Below are 14,059 nucleotides of genomic sequence, written 5' to 3'. Positions count from 1 at the left end.
ATAATAGTTAAACGAAACTAGCGGAGTAATTACACAAATAATCTCAGTACAGAGTACTAAAAAACCGACCTCAGAAGTTCGTGGAATAACATCTATTTGCCATATTTTAAAGTGCGCGAAACCGGATTTATTTAGTTTTTAGTTACTTGTTTAGAGTTCAGTTTTAGTGTAGTTTGCCGCCCTTAAAAGTGGAATATTTTCATCCAATTTAAACGAGGCCACTGCTGAGGTACCTTCTTTTCCAACAAAAAAGAATTATCAAAATCGGTACATAAATGCGGACGGTTGTTATCGCGTAATATACATACAAAAAAATATAGTTGAATTTAATATATAAATAATTTAATAACAGTGTTGTAAAGCGCCGTGATATTCAATAAACTTAATAGGTATTAAAACTATTTTTATTTCTTTATTTCTTTCTTTCTTACTACAATGTGGTCAAACAGAATATTTTTAACACTACAACTTAATATAAAAATTTTGAAACCATACTTCGTGGCCCCACTTTTTTGATGTCCTTCTAAATGATTCTTTTTCTGTTCCTTATTTGAGAGCCCAGCTCTTGTAGGTGTAATCGCCGACCATCTCCGTTTAGCGCCCCAATTTTGATTTCCGGATACAACATGACACTAACTTTTTCCCTTATATCTCAATAACTTCGTCTCGATCTTACTCTACCCTTTCATTCGATCTTCCCTTCTATGACGATAAAGATGTTCAGAATTGACAATTATGAGAAGATGCAACATTGAGCCGTCTCAATAATAGAGTCAATGTGAAGATTTGGCTGCACTACGCGAGCTAAAGCTGAACTCGATGATAAACGTGACGAAATTAAGGCCTATCCACTCGTCACTATAAACCACAATTTCGTTGGCGGTATACTCACGTACCCTCAAGATGCACATCACGTTCGACAAGATAGGTAATCGAAACGGTCGCCATGACCGAACACGGTCGGATTAATAAAGGAAAACTAGTAATAATTTTTTTACCACACATTGTCTTTTTTTTCACACACACTAACAGCCCCGCACTAGGGTAACCCTGTGCCATGGACACACACATAGGTAGACAACTACAAATTACACTCAAAAGAAAATTTCTTTTTCTTTATTTAATAAATGTAGGCCATACAAATAATACTGCCGGCCCGGGAATCCAATCCGGGACTTCTGCGTGGCAGTCCACTATGACGACCGTTCGGCCACAGAGGCAGTTAAGGAGTTGTTTATTCCTCTTCCGACCTGTGTCTGATGATAATCATTTATATACATATCAATATTTCTATAATAACAGTCTAAGAAGACTTTTTAAATTAATTTGAAAGGGTTGTAACCCTAACTAGCCGTGAACAGGTTCACGGCAATGAAACGGGAAACTTCCGGTCCACAAAATTTGTTAAAGAAGTAAAGTTTAAAGAAAAGGGCTGTAACAATAAAAAGGTAAATGTAAAGAAAACAGGTACAACAGTATAAAACACTCCCTACACTTTATTATTAAGGCACTTATCCCTAAATGGGCCGAGTAACTGAATTACAGATATAGGTACACGAAGGCTGTAGACTGTTATAAATTATTAGACATGATTTAGCTTATTAAATGATTATAAACGTAGTAAAGAACCAAAATTAGCGATTATTCGCGATGGAATTTGGAACAGCGCCTACTGTTGTGGCGGTCGAGCTAGGAGTGACCGTGGTACGAAAACAAAATGAGAAAGTGAAGGAAGATGGAACAATTCAAATTTAAAATTTAAATACATGTAAAATAAAAAAAATTATAGGATACAAGCGGAGAGAGGCTATACAAAGAGGTGAGATGACGGTGTAAGGAGGTCACACCGTCACAAATTTACATGCTGAATAGGCCAAATAAGGCACAAGAAATAAATATCACGTCACTTTAATCTGCAAGTAATCATCTATGGCATTAACTTCTTGCCACAACACTTGAACCTTTGCAATTGTAGGAATTTCCTTCGAAACGTCATCCAACACAACTGCATCACAGAAAACTGTGTCTGCCACTATACGCGCATTGACCAATATTTCTTTTTCATTCATACTAATTTTACACTTCCAATGCGTAAAAGCCATATAGATATGAACTTGTGTGACTTTGACGGCTATACTTTCTTTATTGCCACTTTTTAAGACTAGCGCTTTATTCGGTTGGGATACTCTTGGGCAGAATTGTGAACCGGCTATAAGTGCAGCAACTGATTCAGGAAAAATAGCAAGGTGTGTCCCACAGGAATGCTTGCATTTGTTTTTTGTAACACACCATGCGCAAGAAGTATCACTTACGCAATTACTGCATGACGTCAAGTTATTGCATTTCTGTTCTTTCTTATCGTTTATAATTCCACTAGACGCAAAAACTATCGATGAAACGAATATCAGTATTAAAGGAATCGTTTTCGTCATTTTGAATTTTTTGAATATCGTTAAATCTGAAATAAAAATGAAGATTAACTTTCTCAAATGCAATTACATGTTTATAATCTAGAGTAAAATCAATAAAAATGAATGTGTTCGATAAAATTAAAGTTGAATTATTTGATTGGCATAATTGTTTTCTTTTTACATAACATTTTTTTTACCTACCTTGCAATAATTAGAAATTTACTTTCAGATGACTCTTGCGCTTGAAATGTTAACCAATCTCGCCCTTATTACTTTTAAATGGAATCCACACTGTCTCAAAGTAGGATGTCTCTACAGTGACATCTTTTTGTACAAAATAATTCATTTAAATCAACTCGTCGCTTTGAAATAGTTTATAAGCATTAACCTTATTGGGGTCAGAGTATAACGCATGATTTTACACGTTTTCCTAATAAAAAAGGTCAATAATGACCTAGAGATTACTATATAATTACTACAGCACGTTCGAAATAAATGTACACTGCGTTGGTTAGTACGTAACTTATATGCCTACATTACATTCATTAGGTTAATACTTACTATATACTGTTTGATATTGCTTAGCATTTATATGATTGGTTATGTAAAGTGCCATGTTCTAACACGATTGGTAAAAAGCTTTTAGATGATAAATATGGGAAATGGACAAATGGACAGCCTAAATAAAGCAATCGAGCACTGTTTTGAATTTTTTTAGTTTATTTATTTATTCTCAGGTTACAAAGACCCATAAATATATAGGGGAGCGTGGGTGAATGGGAGCTTACTAAGGAAAATTGATAGTAAAACTCATAACTTATGCAATTTAAATTTGTATTACTTATGAACGTATGCTTCGCTTATCTGGCTACTAGATAATCACAGAATAAATATTTTTTTTTTTTAAGGATAAATATAAAAATAAAGCATAATATTTGCTTAAAACGAAAAAACTAAAACATGTTATTCGCTCCCATTACCCCACAGTTCGGGAAATGGGAGGCGGTAAGTATCCCGTATGTCAAATGGGAACCATTATAAATAATCAGTTTTAAAAAAATATATAAATAAAAGTAATGATATATATAAATTAAAAAGTAATTAAAATAAACAAGAAAGTGTTAAAGGTATGTGGAATATCCAGCAGATACTGCAATGGGATAAGGAGAGCCAAATATCGAATTAAAAAAAAAAAACAGAATAACATTTCTGTTTTTATTGTAATATCAAGCATAATTTGATAGATATGGTAATATAGCTAGCGTAAATACAATGTAGCATCTATGCTTTTGAATGCCTACTTGATGATCAAATTGGGCAATTTTTATAAGCGAGGAGCGAAAAATACACAACCATCTTGTACGCCGCCCGTTCTTGCAAAACCCCGCGTTTAGTCAAGCGCGGGGCTCTACGAGGGCGTCCACGGGAGAAGAACTTTGTTGAACGTTAAAGAAGATATAGGAGCGCCGTTTGCACAAATACAAGCATTGGAAAAGTCCAGTTTAACACCTCTCTCATTACCCTCGGGCTTCCAATACCCCACGTTCCCCTACCTTATAAACTAATATACATAATAATATGATAAAATACTATATAATTACACGTATTACAACGTCGTCGGTTGCACACAATAGATTATTAGGGCCAGTCGGGGCGGTGCCACTGAGGTTACGGCTGGTGTACTTCACTTTCTTTTCCATCTTTTTGAAACCCTCCTCGTCGCACTGATCAACTCGTCTCGTTGTTACTAACGATATAGCTCCAGAGATAAGTTTTCGTTTCTTTTTCTTCCCATTCGTTGATGACTGCTCGGTTTGTGATAATCACGTTGAGGGGTTCAAATATCGACATTACAGACCACGTGATCGACACAAAAAAATGATATCAAATGGAAGCTACGAGATGGAAACTGCATTGCAGAATGAATCCCTCCTTGTTAAAGACAGGTGGAGCATGAAGCCATTTCATTGGATGCAGGTTTCTCAAGGTTAGATGAGGCGTTTTATTGCAAAGGTTGACTAAGTACATCTAAGACGTTTCTATTGCCGCTTTGTTGTCAGCGTGCAGTCGTACTCTAAGCCTCGTCATTATGAGTAATGTTCAATTTCTTTATTGACTAATGTGGGGAAGTTTTATCATTCATAAGACGGAACAGGTGTATCATTGATGGCTTTTACTTTACTAGGACAAGTGTGAATACCGTCTTTAATTATCCTATATCCGAGATAGCTTATCGACTCTTTGACAAACACACATTTTTCCTTTTTAACACGAAGTCCGTATTTCTGTAACTTTTCAAATACCTTGTGTAAATTGTTCATGTGTTCCTCTGTTCGCAAAAGTGAACATCTCTTCTACCTGCCTTTATAATATTCCCAGACTTAAGGCGAGGCCATACACTAAGCGGTTACATACGTATATTATGATTGTGTTTATATTTATATAACTTTTTGAACCGTTTAATTCAAATTAGGCATAGCCTCGTTGTCCTTCGTATAAACGCGATAACAAAACTTATATTCTAGGTAGCGGGTAACGATAAATTTCTAAAACTGAGTGATTTTGTAGTCGACGCAAATCCTGATGTTACCATCGGTTTTGATGACGGGCACAATGGGTGTGGCCTGGTCGGAATGATCGACGGGATGTAAGGAATCCGTTCCGCACGTGCTGTTCCAGCGGCTCGCGCAGGTCGTACACCTGTGACGCCCGCGCATAAACTCGGCCCGCGCACAAATATGCTCACTAAACCACCAGTGTAGCGACCCAGTCCCTCCGCAAACACCCTACAATACATATATCTGGGATAACTGAGATTTGCCAACAACGATTCACTATCCAACATATTAACGTCAGTGTACAGTAAAACCGAGTAGCTGCATATTAAATTCCAACAGCTACTGTCGTCCTAACAAAGTTTTTACAACGGTTTAAACAACGGTTTTAGCATTTCTAATGATACATAAATCTAAGAGCTTCGCAACATCCCTAATGTTCACGCGTGGTCCAATCTACTCCATCGGGTGCAAGGAACCGGAAGCAAGAGCCCACTTGCCCAAAGTCGTGATCACCACCGCACATCTTGCATGTGTGCAGTGACCGAGTTCGTTCCACCGACCAGGCGGGTTCACAAATTAGAAAGGCTCGGGCGCCAGCGGTGCGCGTTCTGCGCCACCAGCGTTCCCCGTAGCGCCGTTCACATGCCACTTTCGTGTCGTTCCCGCGCTCATAGATTTACACTCCACGGGCTAGTTGGTAACTTTTCGCAACTTTCGACTATAGCTGTGTCTTTTTAGCTGCTTTCAAATTGACAGCTAAACTGTACGCCTTCGCAAGATCTAACTTGCTCTCTGCGAATAGACGTTGACGAATCACCTCCCTGCTGATGACACAAATGGTTATGGTATGATGGTTATGTATTCTAGAATATTCTTCCAGTATTCTGTGGCCTATGCTGAAATGTATATCGTTAGGCAAGTTCTTTCGATTTCGGTTTTAAATGCTTTACCGCGATGGCAATAATCTGTTGAAATGTTCTGTTGTGCCTGCAGTGTCCATCACTACATTCACTACGAAATATTTTTCCAGCCGTTCCGTATAAATTATCCAGTCATGTTTATGGATCTCGAACTCCCATACTTTCCCAATCGAGCCCTGCATAATTCTCTTGCACAGAAAATGTCCGAAAAATCTCGTCGCCACTGTTTAATATAGCAATAAAACACGTCTTCTCTAAATTGTCTTTATTCGCTTATAGCGCTTACAAACTCCTTGCCCCTAGCTAACAATTTAAGACCTACTAACTAATAATAAATTATCGATATACTTTTTTTACATGATACCAAGTGGCGGGACGCACAAATCGTGGGCCTGGTGGTAAGTAACACGCCTGTCCATAATGGGCTAAAACAATTTAGTTTTTTGTTTGGGTGTTTTGGATAGTGAATACCGCTACTCTGGTACACGTACTATAGGGAATTCCTTAGTTCTAGACCAGGTCGTTGTCTAGCATATTATTAGTATTATTATATTTAGCTAAACTTCTAGTAACATATAATATACAGTTTATGTTTAATATAGAGACTGGGTTTGCTCGTTCCATTGTATCTTATATCTTAGCTCTACGTGAATAGGTAATGGTCAAGAACAAGTCCATTTACTTTAAAAAAAAAAGGAAAAAAGGAATGGAAAGTACATCCATCTGCATTATGTTTTGTTCTACATTTTAAATCTGTAATTAGCAATTAACCTACCACGTTTATACATGCTTTAAAACGCTACTGTCATCAGCTAAATATTATGATGAGTAGAGCAAATATTATCATTGCTTCAATGCTTATCTATGTTACACAACATATACTTATATGTTAGATAATAGGGTCAACTTGATAATATTTCTCTGCACGTATACAATAGATTACGTGTTTACTCGAATTACATTTAAACAATTGTTTAATACATTTTTATTATCAAAGTTAATTCTGGATCCGACAAATAAATTATATAAAACTGTTCACCAAACAGTTTTTAATTATTTCGTAAGATGATTAATGTGGAGAAAGTGGTATTTAAAGGTTTTTATATGATATCTCAAAAACGATGATGAAGTTTAATTAAAAAGTAAAGTGGGTGAAATTCAATAAACTGAATTCATTCCCTTAATTTGCCACCCTTTAAGGTGGAATAATATCTTCCTCAAATTTCAATGGGACCATTACGGTACCACCATTTCAACAAAGAATTGTCGAAATCAGTGCACAAACGTCGGAGTAACCGCCTAACATACACACAAAAAATACAGTCGAATTGAAAACCTCCTTTTTTAAGTTAGTTAATAAAACAAAAATTACTATTGGTGTCGAGTAACAAACGGTATTGTTAAATATTGTGCTAAAGCTGACTAGTGTTAGATGCTAAATTTATGAGTTCTGTGTACATGTATGAGTGCCTGCATTCGTGCGTTTGCGCGTTCGTACGTGTATACGACGTAGCAGTAGTAGAGCTCCTTGTGAAAGAGTTCGTCCAGAGAGGTACTGCTACCTTATTATTTCTGCCGCCAAGCAGTAATGTGAGCATTACTGCGTTCCGGTTTAGAAGGGTAAGGGTCCTGGTGTAATTACAGGCACGTGGGACTTGTCAACTTATGTCTCAAGATGATCGGCGCAGTGGCAGTGCCCCTCAAATCTTTGCGATTTAAAGCTCTGAGTGACTGCAACTATTATGGACAGACGTGTAGCTTACCATCAGGTGCACGATTTGTTCGTCCCGTTACTTGATATTATAAAAAAACGTGCATACTCGAAAGATGTACAGAATAAGAAATGATGTGTGATATTACACTGGCACGGTCACTTTGTTAGTGATTTCGGTTTCTTTGTTAGCTATCGAGAGCTCATTATTCTAACCTTGATTAGTTAAGGTGGTTACATAGTAGCTTAGGCGTACCAATTTAAACAACATTGTGTAATGTATTCTTATCGCAGTTAATGGCCGACAACTACTTACGTAGTCGTAGCCGTAGTTTAGTTAAAGATAGGTAGTATTCTAGTAACAGCATTGTAAAATCGTCGATGATGGCTGCTCATGGTTTTTAGGCCAGTAGTGATGGCGTGATCGGCGTAAAATCAGCAGGGCACATTTTTTAGTTGTTTAAAGAAACATTTAAATATAAATTATGTTCGTTGTCAACGTTGTGCATACTTTCACACTTTCACATCGATTTCACCACCATCCGTCGTCCATCGAGTTCACGCGAATTGAAAAATAACTCTACTGCTCATTCTAATGAGCAAACATGCAAAATCAGCATGTCTCCCAAATCTTGCTAAGTGGTTGAGTATTAGTACCACAGAACTCCTCCGAGCTGCGACTTCCAGACACAATGGCTATAGAGATGGCCGACCTCCGATAAAATATGGCACACCAATAAGAACGACGATGATGAATAGGACGTGTGTAGGCAAGAATGCAGTTCATTTTAATTTACGGAAATATCTATTCAAATATACTAAATAAGTAATAAGATCGCCGATTCATTAAAATAAAAGAAATTTTCGCCACGCTGATTTTAACGACAACAGCGCCGTGGAAAAATCGTCTAGCAGTATTCATGTACTTCCTTAACTGAGACGTATTACCTAAAAATAACTGGTGGTATATAGGAAAAATAAGATTGTTTTTGTATATTAAGTCTATTTATATTTTAGACAAAACGGTGAGACTATAACCATGATGAACAATGGTTACCACCGCTTAAAACCAATTAATACTTGTTATTCTTAGTATGTTTTATGCAAAATAGACGAACGCTTGAGAGAAATCGCAACTGATTTTAGGCGACGATGTTTACGCTCTGTCTAGTTTTAAACTAATTTTTACGTTTTTTCATCTTCATGTTGTTGATATTTATAATACACCTTACCGCTATAGGACACAATATTTGAGGCGTAATCTTAATATAATAAATAATAATAAAAGTTAGCCTTACATATAGTACCATTGTAAAGGGAGGGCTTGTATTGTAGTTCTCATGCAGGCCCGGTGCGGAATTTTACACACAACATTAACGACGTCTTTTACCCTGCGACCTGGACCAAGACGAGCCCACGGTACGCCTCCAGCCAGACTACCTCCATCGGCCGGCCCGTGGGTTCCTCTTAGCTTCCCCGTGGGATGAAATCGACCACAGCTACTGGAGTCCCCGGCGCCACGACGACAAGTTCGTCACGTAGACGTCCACTTCGTCTAGCCATCGCTTCTTCGGTCTGCCGCGGCGCCTTATGCTTTTGGGACTCCATTGGGTTGCCTTGGCCCGCAGGTCTTCAGGCATGCGGCAGACTTGACCAGCACCACTCCATTTCAACTTCGCAGCTTTTTGGCTAACAAAGTAACCATTAAAAAATGTTTATCTATTTTAAACAAAACTCTAGTTGTAAAAATGTTAAGACTATAAATAAAAGACGCGCAAGTAATAATTCCCGCTAAATCTCTCTATTTCGAGTGTACTTAGCTTACTCAGGATATAAAGATAATTTTATTTTGTTACAAAACCGATTTATAGTTAATTATTTTGTCCTGTTATTTGTCACTTCACTATTTTATTACTACGCTGTCTTTAATTGGAGATAAACTTTGTTCACAGTAATGATGTAGGTAGATTTTTTATTACGCGAAATAAAAGTAAGCAATAAATTCACAACTTTATTCAACTTAAATTTTTATCACTACCCAAATTGAATGTACAGTTCCATATATAAACACATTTTCTAACAACTTCATCCCACAATAGATTATTCGGGCAGTCACATCTGGAGAAATCACAAAGCATCCCAATAGGTCTAGCTATGGGCACACGACATGTGCGACGGGACAACGCCACATCTCGACAGCCTGGAGTGTAGGCTATTGTTCCTGGAGGACATTTTTCAATGCCTGAAAAAGAAACTAAAATTACAAAGTTAAAAATAAAACCGTCAAACGCAGTTGCTCCAGAAGCCTTTCCTAGAAGTTTTTCATTTGAAAATAGAAACTATTCTACATATAAAGGTTTCGTCATAATATAATAATTAATAACACAAGTATGGTAACTTCATACAAACGTATCAGCGCAGCTTGTATGTGTTAAATCACGCGCACGCTCGCCGCGTGCTGTGTATGGACGGTGATTAAAAAATTTCATCAAATAGTAGACGTGTTTGTGGTAGTTTGAACAAGACTGCTTCAAATTACGCAAGTACCTACAGCATTTAATAAAAGTTATTTTACTATTGCACGAGAATACTGTGATGAACACTTTAATTTATTCAAATTATGTTTACAACCTGTAGGTTTGTTTTTAATAATATCAAGTGGCGGGACAAACAAGTCGTGCGCCTGATGGTAAACTACATGCCTGTCTATAACAGTTGCAATGCCATTAAAAGCTTTAAATTTCAAAGATATGAGGGGTACTGCCACTGCGCCAGTCACCCTGAGACACAAGTTGACAAGTCCCATGAGCCTGTAATTTCACCAGCACCCTTACCTTTCAAAACCAGAGCGCATTAATGCTCACATTACTGCTTGGCAGCAGAAATAGGTAAGGTGGCAGTAGGTACAACTAAACAAATAATGTGACGACAACCCTACGCTCCGAGTGAAGTGTAGACATTTACGCGCCGAACAGGCGGGAGTAACTTTACTTTCTCTTATTATACTATGGTTGGGTTATGAGTATTATATTGAAAGTCGATCAAATTCATAACAGTATTACGAATTTGATCACGAAATATTACTCTAATTCGCGTCGAAAAATTTTTAACAAGATCGGACAAAAGTTTGGAAAGACCAGCGTTGTAACTGCGCTATTTATATACGTATGGTATTAATATACGTGACATTACATATTAGTTTATAAAATATAATTAGTAGTTAGAGTACTTTGTGAAGTGTCAGTCCAGTCAGATTTATTACCGCCATAATACCTATACCAGCCGCCTATGGCTTGATTCATATCGCGTAGACGCTACGCGACGCGGCGCGGGCTGCATTCAAGCGAGCAATGCAAGATAATCTTTATCCTCAACAAAATAAAGCAACATTTCATTAAACAAACAAAAAAGAAAACGAAGATGCAGTAACCGACGGCGGGCTGCAGAGAGCTGAGGTAGGCGCAATTTATTAAATGCAATGTACAATAGAACATATTCTCCACTTTATAAAGTATACATTTCTTCAAACAACAAAAAACAAAAGAGTAAAGCCGCGCTGCGTCGCCTACGGCAGGTAATGGTAGGCGACGCAGCGCGAAGTCACTAAGCGTCGGCGACTTGTTCCGCCTCCAGCAATGCAAAGTGTAACTTAGATCTCAACAATAAGGTATATTTTTTTGAAAGGCATATTGCGCGGTAGAACAATGTAGTATAGAATTTCATATTTACTGAACAAATTCGATATTTCTTTGAAAGCAAAGCAAAAAGCAGCGCTGCGTCGCCCTGCGCCGCCGACCGTCGCCTACTGTCGCCGACACAGCGCGGCTTTTCTCTTTTGATAGAAGCAATATATACTTTATTCAGTAGATAATATGTTCTATGTTATAATGCATATTATAAAGTGCGCCTGGCGTAGCTCGATGTCTCCCGCGGCCGCTTGCTGCCGCCTCTACTGTGGTCGTGTTTAAGCAATTTGTAGATTATTCATGCAAATAATATTGCATGGATGAGAAAGTCCCAGGATTCATTACCGGTAGAACCAATTTCGGAAACGTTCTTTTCTAAAGTGTTTTTGGCCTAGGTGTTCTGGGTAGTGCCGCAGAGCGACTTTGTAGCTCTTGGTTCAGGGTTCGACTCCCGGTAGAACCAATTTTGAAAATGAACTTTTTCTAAAGTGTTTTTGGCCGCCTAGGTATCTTGGGTAGTGTCGCGGAGCGAACTTCGTAGTCTTATGTTCCGAGTTCGACTCCCGGTAGAACCAATTTGAAAATGAACTTTTGTAAAGTGGTTTTGGCCTAGATGTTCTGGGTAGTGCCGCGAAGTAAATTCCGTAGCTCTTAATTTCGGGTTCAATTCCGGGTTCGATTCTCGGTAGAACCAATTTCGAAAATGAACTTTGCTAAAGTAGTTTTGGCCTAGGTGCTCTGGGTTAACTTGATGAACTAAATTTTTTTTTAAAGTGGATGAAGTTTTCCCTGATCTGTTGTCAGACAACCACCAGTGCCCGTAGCATGACGCCGCAATAAACCTATTATAGCTACATTTAGCTGTCAAATTAAATTGATAAAGCTGCTATTTTTATTTTTCACTACAGCGAATATGGCGAGCACCGTGACGTCACATTTTTGACGCACAGAGCGCGCCTCATTCAATGGCCGCGAAACAATATCACAGTGTTAAACGTCGTCACAGCTGATTTTAAACACTTTGACAGTACTGCACGGTAATTTTATCAACGTAAAAATTGAGCGCGACAAACGAAATAAACAGAAACAATAAAAAGAAACAGCATGCTTAGTATGACAGCATATCGCATGCAAAATGTGATAAACAACCCCGTGACATACACTCCATAAAGCTATGTTGCCTTTATTAAAATTTTATTTTTTGTTTATTTGATACAGAAAGATTTTTTATTTCATCGTTTTACAACGATGCAGTTAAAAGGATTACAATTTTCCCGGCGATGATTAAATGACAAAGATAAGCTATACACGCAATTTCACATATCGCTATCCTTGTTCTTTAAAATGTATAACAAGCGTTCATTATCAAATAAACAAAATAACGAATGGCGCTAGTGCGATATTTTACCGATTCAGTACTCACAATAAATAAAAATAAAATTATAATAATGCCAACATCGTTATTGAAACTTTTGGGTTACAACTGCTCCATGTGAGACTGAGTATATGGAACTACTGGAAATAAACCGCTTTATCGACTGCATTATATAAGACAGAGGGATGCTTACCACATATCGTATGCGATATACCGCCATGCTACGCATGCTGTTTTCAAACAAGGGAACTCTCTGTACTCCTTATGAGCACCAGAACAATGAAATCCAAACTGCCCCTGTTTGCCAGACTATCTAGGCCAAAACCACTTCAGGAAAGTTAAAAAAAAACTAACGCATTTGCATTTTGGTAACTTTTGATATATTGGCACTTTTTTTTCCTCGGAAAAATGTCAATTACGCTGATTCTGCTGAACAATAAAACTGAAACTAAATAACATAAAGAAACTGCTTATAGGGGATTGTAGATCGCTTTTTGCTGATTCCAGATATGTTAATAAATCAAATTCGCTAAAATGTCGATTACGTTAATGGAGGACATTACGTTAGTTGTGAAAAGGAGGGCAGAAAATGACTTTTTCACCTCACTAGCTCGGAAAGGTTTTTTTCTCATTAGAGGAAAAAAATGGCGGACTTTTGAAGTCACGAGTACAGTTTTTACAAACATTATTTTTATTTTAAGTATATTGATGAAGAAAATACGAAGAAAGAAATAGTGATGAAAAAAATTAGAACTATATTCCTTATTTTAAACTAAACTACAAAAGATGTTATCCTAAAAATTATACTAAATAACGAATTCAAAGTTTTTGCTCAAAGTGACGACAATGTGATTTGTTAAGTGAAAGTGAAAACATAAATATTGCCTCCCGCCGCTTAAAAGACTATTTAGAAAACCCAAACAAGAGAAGTAAGTTATTTATGAGAAAGCGAAAACAAATGAAGATAATAAAACCACAATGGAAAATATTACTGGAGGAGGAGGATCCGTCCGTGAGGATCCGAGGACCGCGGTAATCATAAAAATTGTTGCTGTCTTTCTGTCAAATAAACTTTATTTTATTTTATTTTATTTTATCCCGATAATTAAACGAAGACATGGCTCAAAGGACTTGTATACAAGCCAAAACTCTTAATAAAAAAAAATTCTCATTAGAAATCTGCGCGCAAAAACGTTTTTTCTACGCTATCGTGGAAAAGGTTTTTGAAATTCGAACTTGACGATGGCCTGTGGAGCACCTAACTTTTTCTTTCGATGAAAAAATACATAATGACACGTTCAACTACGAAATTTGTCGTACATTATTTATGTAATATAAATCCTTTGGTATATTTTATTCTACTACTACTACTCCACTAGTTCATCAGGCTATGGGTAA

Source organism: Hyposmocoma kahamanoa, unplaced genomic scaffold (genome assembly GCF_003589595.1).
Source record: "Hyposmocoma kahamanoa isolate Upper Pololo Valley unplaced genomic scaffold, ASM358959v1 66, whole genome shotgun sequence".
Classification (NCBI taxonomy): domain Eukaryota; kingdom Metazoa; phylum Arthropoda; class Insecta; order Lepidoptera; family Cosmopterigidae; genus Hyposmocoma; species Hyposmocoma kahamanoa.
This window is presented reverse-complemented; position numbering follows the sequence as displayed.